This window comes from Anopheles merus, chromosome 3R, assembly GCF_017562075.2.
Source record: "Anopheles merus strain MAF chromosome 3R, AmerM5.1, whole genome shotgun sequence".
Lineage (NCBI taxonomy): Eukaryota > Metazoa > Arthropoda > Insecta > Diptera > Culicidae > Anopheles > Anopheles merus.
Genome location: NC_054084.1, coordinates 4,589,372 through 4,601,839, shown reverse-complemented (window position 1 = coordinate 4,601,839; position 12,468 = coordinate 4,589,372). Strand labels below are relative to the sequence as shown.

The following is a 12,468-nucleotide window of genomic DNA, read 5'->3' as shown; positions in this document are numbered from 1 at the left end:
CTTGGCGGTTTGTCGGCGCCATCACTCCAGAAGGTGATCAGCGGAAACGCAGCGATCCACTTCGAGGGTGCACAATTAAAATGTACTTAACCGTGCGCGCGGAATCGCGATTGAAGCGGGCTTTGGGGCGGGTTTTTATTTCCCCAAATTGAAGGCCTCTCCCTCCTCCCGCTCCGATCATTGATGCCGTTGGCAGAACGTGGCGGCATGTCTGTCTTTACAGTGTGCGGTCGGAGGAGGTTTGGTCGGAATGGGTTTGATTTTTGACGCGTAGATATTAGACTGGGATCAGCGCATACACAAAGGTGATCTCCTCGAATGGCACCGACAGCTCTCCGTTTGGCGTTGCAATTTTGATTTCTGTGTGGTTGTGCAAGGTATTTATAGGATACTTAGAGATATTAGACGCGAGTCCTTGAACGGCGAGACCGAAAGAAGGTTAACAATTATCTGACGCAGTGCTTTGTAGGGTTCACTTCAGGGAAATCGACACCAGATTGCACCGCGATTTTGGCAGACGAAATATGATGGATGATGTTCTAGTTTAATTCTAGTTGGAAAAGGAATCATTATGGTTTTGTGCAGATTAGTGTAGGTTCAAACATTCAAGAACATTTCTTCATTTAGAACTGTTTTTTGCAGGCTTGATCAAATGTGTTCTCTTCCCCGTAAATTGATTTGGAATGAGCAAATGGTCGAACGTCCTGAATTGTGCATTTCTGAAGGCTTACTCATGTCTTCAGGGAGTTCTAACAATTCCTTATGGCAAGAATGCATAATTGATCCATGTTTTAATCGATTTACCGTTTATAGCCGACACTTTTTTGCATGTGTTTACTGCAATTAGTCCTAAGAAAGAAAAAAAACCAACTAATAAGCTTTCATTTTCCACTTTCCAACCCTAACGAACAAAACACACATTATCCGGACCGTTTAATCCTCATTCCGTTTGACACTGATGCCTACAAACGCATAGCAAGCACAGCAAGGGCAGGAAAAAAAGGATAATGAGCGATTGTTTGTTTGTCGAAAGCCCTGGCCCGAGACACCTCACATCACGGACGGGGTCGACGGGACCAGTATGCGTTCCGCATGTCGTGTTTGGAGCAGCGGCAGAACCCTTACCAGACATCACGCAAGTAACGAACGGTACATTTGCGTTTGCGAAAACGCAATTCCTTTCCGTGTGTCCCTTCCACTAGAAGGCGCAACGAAATTTTCATTTTCCTGCGGCACTCTGTAGACAACCCACAATTTTCGCCATCCCCCGTTAGCTGTCCCGATTGTGTCCTTCGACAGCAGTTGAGCTGGGCGGTAACAGTAGGGAGGTTGGAAGTTTGGGCGGCTATGTCTGCGTGCTCTCTCGCTCTCTGCTTACCCACAAGTCGTAGGGACACCCATCCATGGAACGGTAATTTCCGGCACGAAAAGGATCTCGGAAGGGTTAGGTTTTTTGTTCGGTTCGTTAGTGTATATCCTTCTGTGTGGGGGATGGAGGGTGGTTCTCTCTTTCTCTCTCTCTCGATTTCGATTAGATGACGAGAGCCGAGTCCAAGGATTGCAGTCCACATCAAACTCCTTCCAATGAAAGTGGATCCTTATCTGCGCTGCTGCCACCCTTGTTCGTACGCGGCAAATATGCGCCATGTTGTTTGAATGTTCCGGCTACGGCAGTTGAGTTTTTGATGGATTTCCCTCGCCCGATGGCCCTTTCGTCGGGGCTTTGATGGAGTAAATTAGTCCGTGTTTACGTGTGTTTGTGTGTGTTGGGGTAAGGAGGGTGGGGAGGGTGGTTCCAGCTCTAAATTAGAGTGAAATTATGCGTCTCGTCTCGGCACGGTATGGCACGATATCAAACACTCTTTTTCATTCGTTTTGGCACACTGCTGTTGGGGTTGGGAATGGGAATGAAATTCATTTTAAGTAGTTGAAACGAACTTTTGATATAATAATTAGAGCTCGTCACTGGCACTTCGGCAGCGAAGGAGAGCGAGCGATCCATCAGCATCGGTGCAAGGATGGGTTTTATAGGTGCAAAGCGTACATCACGTCAGTTTAAGCACTGGTCGTGGTAGCCGAACGGAACTTGGTGGCCATTAGAAAGACAATGTTTTGCAGAAACTGATATACTGGTTCGGTAGAATTATACTTGCAAGCAGTATTACTTTTTAATTATTTTGATTTTAAGCGCATGAACCGCCAGTCGGTGCATCAAAGATGCGCTTTGGTCGGGATCTCCTCAATAAGAACTCACCAATATGAAATTAAATCTTTATTGCACATAAAAACAACAAACAAACAAATCGTCCGTTCCGCTGCAATTTTCACCCAATTTATCGGTTTCCCAAACGAAACGATGATTCGATTGATGAAAATCGACCATCGAAGGCGGAAGCCTTTTACTGTTTAATATCTAGAAGAATCTCTCTCGTTCGCTCGCCACCGATGCTCACGGTGGTAGCTCTGATTTTATTAATCATATTAGCCGCCCTAATAGCGGTTATTAGGGGCTTCGCTTGCATCAAAAGGGCGCCAAGCGTTTTTTTTTTTCTTGCTCCAAAATGCTTAACAGCCTACCTCTACCCCTGAGCGAACACGAACGAAAATGCTACTTAGCCTCCGTCCCAACCAAACCCGTCCGAAATTGTTCATCCACTTTATGACGCCGAACGCGTTCGTTGTGCTGCTTTATTCTTCCCCAAACATCTCCACTCTCGATTCGTCCTTGAAGTGCAGTCAAATATTGGCGCATCTCGGTAGCTGCAGCATCGCAAAACCGGCCGCACGGCCCCAAAAACAAGGGCCCCGTGTGATGATAAATGCAATCTAAGTGTAGGTTTCGCCCGCCAAATTCCACCATTCGAGCCCTGTGCCAGCGGAATAAATGAAGCAAACAGGGGAGAGATCTTGTAAATTGCAATCGTTGCAACGAGGTACGAGCGGCAAGAGAGGAAAGCCGGAACGGAAATCGAGCGACAGCCGACGAAAGCATCGACAAAACTTGTGTGGTGCCTCGTGTGTGTGTGTGTGTTGTGTGTGCTCGTTGTCCTTGAGCCTCTTCTCGGAAGCGAACGAAGTGGAACATTTTTGCTCCGATGCACCATCCCTCCGCGGGACCCCGGGAACGCGAGTGCGAGGAATGTGACGAAAGCGCAAGAGCCTCAACCTCAACGGAGCAAAGAGGGAGTGGAAATGATCCTTGTGCTGGGAGGCGTAAAATTTTACAGTTTGTTCATTCCTCTTTTCCTTGCAACCAAGGTCAAAAGAAAATTGATGTTTTGGACACGGTACAGACAATCGACAATCAAATGGTGGGGGCATCAGCTCCTCAGGATAGGATCCCGAAAGTGTGTCATCGTGCTCTACATATTGTGTGACCAACAGTACAACGTATGATTGGTTTGTATTTATTTACATACATTCACAGCATTATCCCAATCCAATCAGCTTCTTTAATATTTAGCTCGTTCGTGCACACAAACACATCGATTGATTGCACAATGAGCGATGTTTAATAAACAATCATCCGATGGGCCACGGAAATGTTAAACACAACCCACCCAGGAGAAGCAGGCGAGCAATTGGGAGGAGAAAGAATATTTCAATCCCCCCAACCCCCTATCACAGCCCTTCTTTTCCGCTATTTTTCGAGAGATTTGCTTCAATGCGTTCCTACCGCTTCCCCTCAATTCCCCCGAAATACTTCTGTCCCATCAGCACCGCTTACAATTTGCGTGCGTTTCGCGACCCGTCCATTTGTCGGGTGTTTTGTTCGGCTTCGTTATGGTAAACAGAAAAATTAAACTCACTCGGCACGCAAACTAACCACCACCGGATCGTCTTTTCGACGCCGTACCCTCCACGGTGGTGCTGTTGAGTTTTCGCCCCGTTTTCCCCATTCCCACCCAGTGCTCTAGGTGGTTTATGAACATATTAGGCACATTATTCCTGTCCAAACCATCAGCGGGCAGCAGCGCTTTTGGCGAAACCGTACACGGAACCAAATGGTATCCGAAACAATCAAGCATGAATAGCATGAACACTGGAGCATGAGGTGATGGGGGGTACGGGTACGGGTTACAAAATTTGTGTTCCTTTTTATAAGCCTTTTTGTTTGGGAAGTGGACTAATAATTGAGTGTAGGATTTCAGGAACGTTTGAAATGTTCATTAATTTCCTATAGTTGTTTCACATATATAAGTCAATTATATCCTCATTTATTCTACTTCCTTCCAATGGTTTAGTTCTATAAACTAACAACAATATGGGCTTGCTGGTTTGTCGATACACTTATGCACACAGCAACTAGTCCAAAATGGCTTCCAATTTGGTGCATTTCTTCTCTCACTTGAAACCCCCTTTCAATTGAGTTTCCCGCTTCATCCTCGCACCCTTTTTCCAGTGCGACTACTCATCCGTTGTAGTGCCCTTCGTTATGCTTCAACAATTGAAACAACTCATTCACAACCGAAAACCTCCAGCCAATCCGTCTGGCAGGGGAGTCGAGGGACCTTCTCCACCATCTACTATCGCCCATAAGGCGTACACGCTAAGGCGGGGAATAATAATAACACATTTCACATACCCTGTCTGGTTTCGGAGCAACCCCATGCACACCCATACATGGAAGATTTACATACAGTTTGGTTAATTTATAAACATACCGATGATTGACCTTGAAAGAGACGACACAACCATGCCGTCCGAAAGAGCGGGCAAAGGGGAGCAGTGGCGTGGGGTGCGCACCAAATTGCAACAACTACCATTCACTGCAGTGCACCCGCAGCTCGACCGTGGAACTCGACAAATGGAACTGAATTAAAATCTAACCCATGGCAGTAAGAGAAATACGCTCGGACAGGCGAACAAGACAGGCGAACAGACCGACCAAGACGTAGCATAATGATTTGAAAGATTGGCATCGAGCTTTGCTGTGAAATTAAAGTCAACCGAATGAAAGACAACGGGTTCAAAAACGCCCAAAAAGGCGTTATTGTAATCGTCTCGACATGGAATTGTTTTGAAGCCGTTTCTAGGGGGCAGCCCGAAAACGTGGATGACGAATTGTTTCTTTCGACGGACCTTACGACAACGCGCAAGTAAGACGTCTTCACTGCATTCGTATGTACTGTCGGTTTAAGTGTTGTTGCTCCAGCCCGATCGTACCACCAGTGTCGAGGTCTTCGATGCGCTGCTAAAGATACGAGTGCATCAGTTTTTTTTTTTTGTGCCATTTGCAGAACGTCTCCAGTGGCAGCAAAGACAAGCAAAATGATCTTTTTGTGTCCTTCTGTACAGCAGCTGAAATGATGAACGATCCATGCCCACCGAGGGAGATCGCAGGAACGATCACATCAGATCGTGTCTTTGCAGACGGCAAAAGGGATCTGGAGTTACTTCCTTTTTGGAATACAGCATGGTTGACGGATCAGTGGGCATTAGACACGGATGCTTGTGGTGTGTAGTTGATGCGCTCTGTACAATTGATGTACTGTAACAGGGTTATGATAGATTACTTGTTGAGAGATTAGTGTGTCTTATTCCTTGAAGTATACAAGAATACTGATCTACAAAAAGCCTCGTACAACGGCTCTTAATGAGCAAAACCATTTAATGAAGAAGGGACTATTTGAAGTCATTAAATTACCCCAGACGCCACAGAAATACCCGTGCAGCCGGTCAATATCCAGCGCAAGATGCACCATTCAACTACGATCGCTCGATTGCATCCTCCTGCAGATGTTTGATCGCCTGCAAAGCCAACATAAATAAATAACAATTCCCTCGTAAAGCCTCTAGCTCTGGAGGCAAAAGCGCCGAACTCGATCACCGGGACCCTGGCAAGCTTGCCAATTTCTAGGAAATCATGTCCTGCAACGAATGGCTCCGAATACACACAACAGCAACAAAAAAAAGCATCGGCTCCCATCTTAGTCCTGCCATACGATCATGGGTGGAGCGGCAAAAACTAGAGCTGCCACCAGAAAACAAATTATGCATTCAGCCAGCTGCTGCTGCTGCTGTTGCCTCCAGTGGGTTCGCTTCTCTAATTCGCTGCTCTAATGCCGGGATAACCTGTGCATCGGCATCAGCCGCCACGCCAAAAGCAGCATAGTATTATAGGTTATGTTTTCTGTGCTGCGCTTGGGTCGCAGTCCGGTCGCCCGTTTTAGCGATTAAGTTTGGCTTCGCTGTAGCGAAAGGATGGCACGAGCCTCGACCGGTTTGATTAGATGCGGCTAGCTGGTTCGCCGCGTTGCCCCCCTCAGGCGGCCGCTCGATCGGGGAGCGGGTGGCTTTTGAGCAAAAGGGGTAAACGTCTTAAACATCACCCCCCGCCCCCCCCCCCTATGCCCCTTTTGCTCTTAATCCTTGTGTTGCCCACTGCCGAACAATGCCCTTTCGCGTGGAAGGGTGCCCTGGTGGGACGCGATCGCGTTGGGCTATTTGTGGATCAAATTTTCCTCCACCGCCGCCACGAGCCGGCTGATGGGCAAATGGGTCTAATCTAACACACAGCTGGTTAGTGGGGTCTGTTGTTTGCTGGTTTTTTTTTGCTTAAGCTGCTGCCGTTGTGGATGATGTTGACCGAGGGTTTTGAGGAAGAAGCCGGTCGTGGTCGATGCGCATCGTTTAATTTATGCTGTTGCATTGGCGGCTTCGTAGACAGGAGTACAAACTCGCGAAGATCGCCGCAAGATCGCCATCGGCGCACGAGCCGGTCCCGACAGTTTTAACGCTTATCATGTGCATCCTGTTGCTTTGGCACTACCTCAGCCGGACGTGCGAGTTCGATTACGGGTGTTTTTAATTTGATTAAGGGAGTAATAAAATGCTGCAGCTGTACCAACGCTGCAACGCTCGCGGGTTGCAGTCCATCCTAGTTCCCAGGTCGTCATCCATATTATGAGCTGCAGTGTTAGCGGCAGCAATCCCCCCGGCGCTTGGTTTGATTCATGAGCTTCGGCCGAATGGTGTACCGTACTTCCTCGAATTACTAAACCTCCTAGCACGCGGTAATGATGCATACCGAATGGGTGTGGGGGACGCCAACGAAATAAGAACGAAAAAAAGTGTGTGTCTGGAGTGTCGTCTGGAGCGGCGTACAGATGGTTCTAATTAAATTAGAAGGCCTCATCGGAAGGCAGATCCACACACAGACACACACACACACACACACACTCTCGCTCGAACAGAAAGACCTCCAGCCTAGGGCCGTCAAAGCTAACCCCGAACAAGATCCACCAAAAAAACACACACACACACTGACGCTCGCTTATGTTCGACGAAACATGTACTCCGTAAAAGTAATGGCAGCCATTAGTTTCGTCGGGTTTTCGCACCCGCGAAACTCTCCTGCAACGGGCTGCGCAGTGCAGTGTGTGTCGAGGAGATGTGTAATTAATGTGTAAAATATTTCGTCTACCGTGGTCGTTGGGACGGGTAGCAACAACGCTGAGAGTGAGAGAAAAAAAGCCGGTAGTCGGTGGTGACGGCCGTTTGATAATTCATTTTATTATATTGGCCGCAAGATTCGCAATTAATGCAACATTTGTGTTTCGTTTTTGTCCCGCATTCGTGTTGATAGTGCGCGCAAGGGTGATGACATGCGCGGGTTGGAGGGAAAAGGGGCTGCTCGTTTGATAAACAAGGCTCTAAACATCATCTCGTTTCGTGTCACTTGCTTTTTTTTGTGTGTGTGAAATGCATTATGCACCCTCCCACTGTGCCATCACATCTACAGTGTGTTCGTCTTGCCAGGATTTTGCGCCTTTTCTTTCATTTATGCCGTTTTCATTTTTGTATGTTTTATCTTTGTGTTGTAGTAGTCAGTAATATCGACCAGCTCCGTTTAATTTAAACCGTTTTAGGTCATATTTTTGCTCCATGATTTTGCTTACTGCTACCCGATACTTTCATTTTTTCTTATTTACTTTGTTTGTTTTTCTCCGATTCTAGTGACAAACCAATAAGTGCCAACACTAGTACGCTACTGCTACTACTACTACTACTACTACCTACGCTCTCCCAAATGCCTACTACGCCCGATACAGACACAAACAGACACGTACAGTCCCACACCTACAGATACACCGCGCAAACAATGCTATGGGAGGCTTCAATAGCTCTGCCAACCGTCACGACAAATTCGTACTCAGGGTGAACCGAATGCCGGTAATGTCCAATGCTGCGCCAACGCACCCCTCCCCATCCCCCAAGGTGTAGTAGTTGTCCCGTAGTGGTTGCCCGCCGGCCATCTTTCTACTGATGGTGGCTGGTGTCACGGTTGAAGGGAGGGGAGGGGATGCGTATTCTTAGAGCGAATGTAGCGCACCGTAGTAGCAGGATGTTCGCGTAGTGTTGTTTGAAGGTAGTGAGATAGGAATTGATCGCAACACCAAGAGATGAGGTACAAACGTACCTAGACTAGTGAGATTTGTTAGAAAAGAAGCAAATTTAAAAACAAATTATTGGAAGTTATTTTTGCACATAAAGTAGTTTTTGCGCACACTGTTTGTCTTGTTTACATAGAGATTTTTATAATGGGAAAAGGGGTTGTCAAGAGCACAGATCAAAACAATCGTTACAGAAATAGATCATCCCTAAACACGTACTCATCTCTTTCTCCCATGCTATCACCATCATCACCGTCTATTGATCTAATGCTGTCTGTTGTGTTCCTGCAAAAAGAGCAATTCACACCGCCCAACGTGGGGCTCGAACCCACGACCCTGAGATTAAGAGTCTCATGCTCTACCGACTGAGCTAGCCGGGCACTTGTTCTCTCCGTTACCGTCGTTATCAAATGAAGCTAATCTTCGTTCCCGTTTGCTAATAAATAACTAACAACATTGCGCTCATGTTATGAGTACACGATTGCAATGGAATTTTTCTCTCTTTTACCACCCCAGACCCCACGGTCGATAGGTTTACTTCCCTTCCCTTCGTTTACTGCAACCCATACTTGGCGCCCGGGCGGCGTGCCGGAGACCAATCTCATCACTACCGGGCGCAATCTTCAAGCACGTGCTAGATTTTTCAAAATTCATAACCATAACTTACCGCCGGGCCGTCCACGACCATGTTCCCCCGATCTGTGCAGTCGGTGCGTGTGCGTGAGTACGGCGAGGAGCGAAAGTAAACGAGAACGTGGAAAATTCTTTACCATGGAAAACACTCACTCATATTCCCATCCCAATGCGCAATAGAAAAAAGCGTTACCGATCGTTACACAGTGGCGTGTGGATTTCCATTTTCCTCTACCTCTTCACCGGAAAAGTGGATAAACAGCGTCACTAAAAACCCTGGAGCGTTGTGTGTGGGTAAAGGGGCAAAACGGGCGACGGTAGAAGTCGTGCCGATGGTGGTTTGTTTTAATTTTTCCGGTGATTTATTCTTGCGTCTAAGAGATGCTGCTTACCACAAGCGTTTTTTTCTCTTTTCCATGGGTGGAATACATGTGTGAAAGAGAAAGGAAGGGGGATGGCGCTTCATTACGAGGGGGCCCGTTTCTCGATTGAGCTTCCGGACGGTGGCGGAAACGGAACGATCGTCATCATGATCAGCTGAAAACGAGCACGCTCGTGTACGCGCACGATCAAACAGTGTGCCGGAGGGGAGAGGATGGGTGTAAGCATTCCTTTCCCGTTTATGATGGGAGACAGATCGAGCTCGATTTATTATGCTTTACTAGGAACGCTACTGCTACTTGCCCTTCGCGCAAGGGGTAAACGCAAGGCGTGTTTTAAAAATAAGAAAAATAACGAATCCAACATTCGAGTGAGGTAAAAATAACGACACATGAAAAATAAGCCTCCAGATAACTCTTTGCTTTTGCTGCTTACCCACCCACCCACGCATGTTTGGTACATGATCCATTTTCGGTCAGAAGAAGAAGAAAAAAAAAAGAGATAAAGACCACTAGCGCGTGCACGGTTCCGACTTCACAGCCTTCAATCTGAATTGCACCAAAAGCCAGCTCATGCATGCTTCCTGCAAATGCACTTTTTGTTCCTTCGGTACACTCACTTCGCGCTGCAAAACCGGACCCCAGGGCGAGCAGGATCAACGCGCCGAAATTGCTTAATTATCTTTATGAGTCTTGTCTGCGGTTGGAGATTAATGATTCATGCTTGTTTTCTCAGCTCGCCCGAAATTTGCAGCATGTTCTGCCGCGTATGGTTGCGTTTTTTTTTTTTTGTTGCTTGCGTAAAACCCATTCCATTTGCGGGGGGTTGTTGCCCGCTCTCGGTTGGTCCCTACTTGCGCACGGAGCTGCAGGAGTTTTGATGGACCAACAGACAGACGTAGGGCGAAACTTTTTGGGTACTGAGAGAAACGTTTTTTGTTGCTTGCAATCAACTTGCAAAACCAAAAGTCGACTGTCCGACTTGTTGTTGGGTGCCGTTTAAGCGCGGTCAGATAGTTGTTTGCGGGTGCTTAGGATTGTTGTTTTTTTTTCTGCGGTTTCTGTGGCTTGGTTATTCGCATCCTTTCAATGACTCTGACTTAAAGGTGGAATTACTTTCATGCACTTTTGGCTGACCATTTCGGGGGCTCTCTATTAAGATTGCAAATTGATTTTTTGCCTCTTTCAAGCATTGAAAAACATTTAATGAATCCACCTACCACAAATTGTCTTGGTGAAACACAGCGAACTCACAGACCAAATCCTATTGTCTCTATCTCTCTCTCTCTTCCACGAGCGAAAAGTGCATTCCCGCTGGAGCACACAGCTGAAAAATTTTATGATCGATGACAGCACGTGCCACCGTGACGCTGCGGGGCATTATTCTCATGTGCATAGACCGCTCACCGAATGCACCGCAAATGCACACAAGCACACACACACATCGGTGGATAATGTAATGTGATCACGATGTTCATACCACAAGAGAGGCAACGGAGAAGCAGGGAGAAGGATGGGCTAACCCGGCCGGAACGTGCCCCGGACATGATGCCAAAAATAGAGGCAAGAGAGGCTTAGATTTTCCTCCAACTACGGGGTGGGGGGGAGGAGTGTTTGCAGTCAAACTGTTTTGGGGAAATTCGGCTACGGCAATTTCGGTGGTCGACTGGTGGCCGGTTGACGGGAAGGGGTTTGGCCCGACGTTTGACTTGACTCGAGCATACGGTGAAAGGGGAGAGAACATTTGGTTGTGATTTTCCATACGGCGCAGGGGGAAAGCGCAGTGGACGCACGACGGGGGAGGCCTTACTCATTCAATTAAGTACACTCTTATGTAAGACGAACGCATGTCGCTTCGGATGCACTTATTGCAACGACGTGTTGTTGATCTTCTCTTCGGCTACTGTTCTTGTGAAGGGTAGATGTTACCTACTGGGAAAAGGTATTGGAGCTTTTGTGAAAGTAATGACGATTAGGTAAATTATTTCATAATTTAATTCAAGTTTAACATCCATTTAAAAAAGCTCGACGAAACTTAGTGTTACATGTGTTGGTAGTTGTTTAATAGTTGAAAAGCATTAAACTAAGCTCTCTAGGGCGATACAATAATCTCACTTTCGCTTGCAGCATACCGAAAATGCAACGCACTGGCATTCAAGAGTTTTTGTAGTTTGTGTTTTTTTGTTGTTCAGGGAATAAGGTTCACCGCTGGCCACCCACTCGTATGTACGTTCGCTCCACACTACTACTTCTCCCCTAAATATAGTACACACGCTCACATGTCCCGTGGTTTTTGGGGCTGGCATTTTTTCTCGCATTTCAAACAATTTCCCAACTATTCCCGTGTCTCATTTTCCGGGAAAGACGAAACCGAACCCAAACCTGGATTGCACTTAGCTGGTATACTGTGGCCGTTTTTGTTTTGCTACGGGAGCATGAGTGGGTTGCATTTGTGTGAGGTGTAGGAGTGTAATGATCGGTATTTGCCTCCCCTTCCTATACGTTCAAGCGCGCGCCGGCGCAAACGATCTTCAACGGTCGAAGGCGTGCGGTAGTGTTGTGAAATGAAATTGGGAAAAGTAAAATGGCTAATATTGTACCACGCTGGGCGGAAAATCTAACAGCCCGGCTAGCTCAGTCGGTAGAGCATGAGACTCTTAATCTCAGGGTCGTGGGTTCGAGCCCCACGTTGGGCGCACGGTAATGATTTCTTTTGTTCACAGTTTGTATGTATTCATAGTTGCTAGTTGGTTTAGCTTTTCAATATAGAATGCAAATAAATGTATTTAATTGCTTACATTATCATCTAATATCATGTCTTTTCTTCTTCTCTTTTCTTCTTTCTTCTAACAGGTAAGTGTCGGACAACATTAACGATCTACGTACCCAGTTGGATTAATCAACATTGAACCCCCAAGTGCCATCTTTCTCTCTAACAACTTTTGCTTAATATATCCATTCTACAAGCAACTGTTAGCTGCTCTCATTTAGAGAGCTCAACAAGGAAATACTGATTTCCACCCATTTCCTCCCCCTTAACGCACCTATTGTATTTCCCC

General features: G+C 46.7%; 1 protein-coding gene and 2 non-coding genes across 11 annotated transcripts in view; 2 read left to right on the top strand and 1 right to left on the bottom strand.

Annotated features, from left to right (window-relative positions):
• The window catches only part of LOC121595183 (voltage-dependent L-type calcium channel subunit beta-2), a 104,888-nt gene that overhangs the window by 59,786 nt on the left and 32,634 nt on the right, over window positions 1–12,468 (top strand). The window lies entirely within an intron of this gene.
• Trnak-cuu lies at window positions 8,704–8,776 on the bottom strand. The gene has a single exon. It is a non-coding gene; the product is annotated as a tRNA-Lys (tRNA).
• Trnak-cuu lies at window positions 12,033–12,105 on the top strand. The gene has a single exon. It is a non-coding gene; the product is annotated as a tRNA-Lys (tRNA).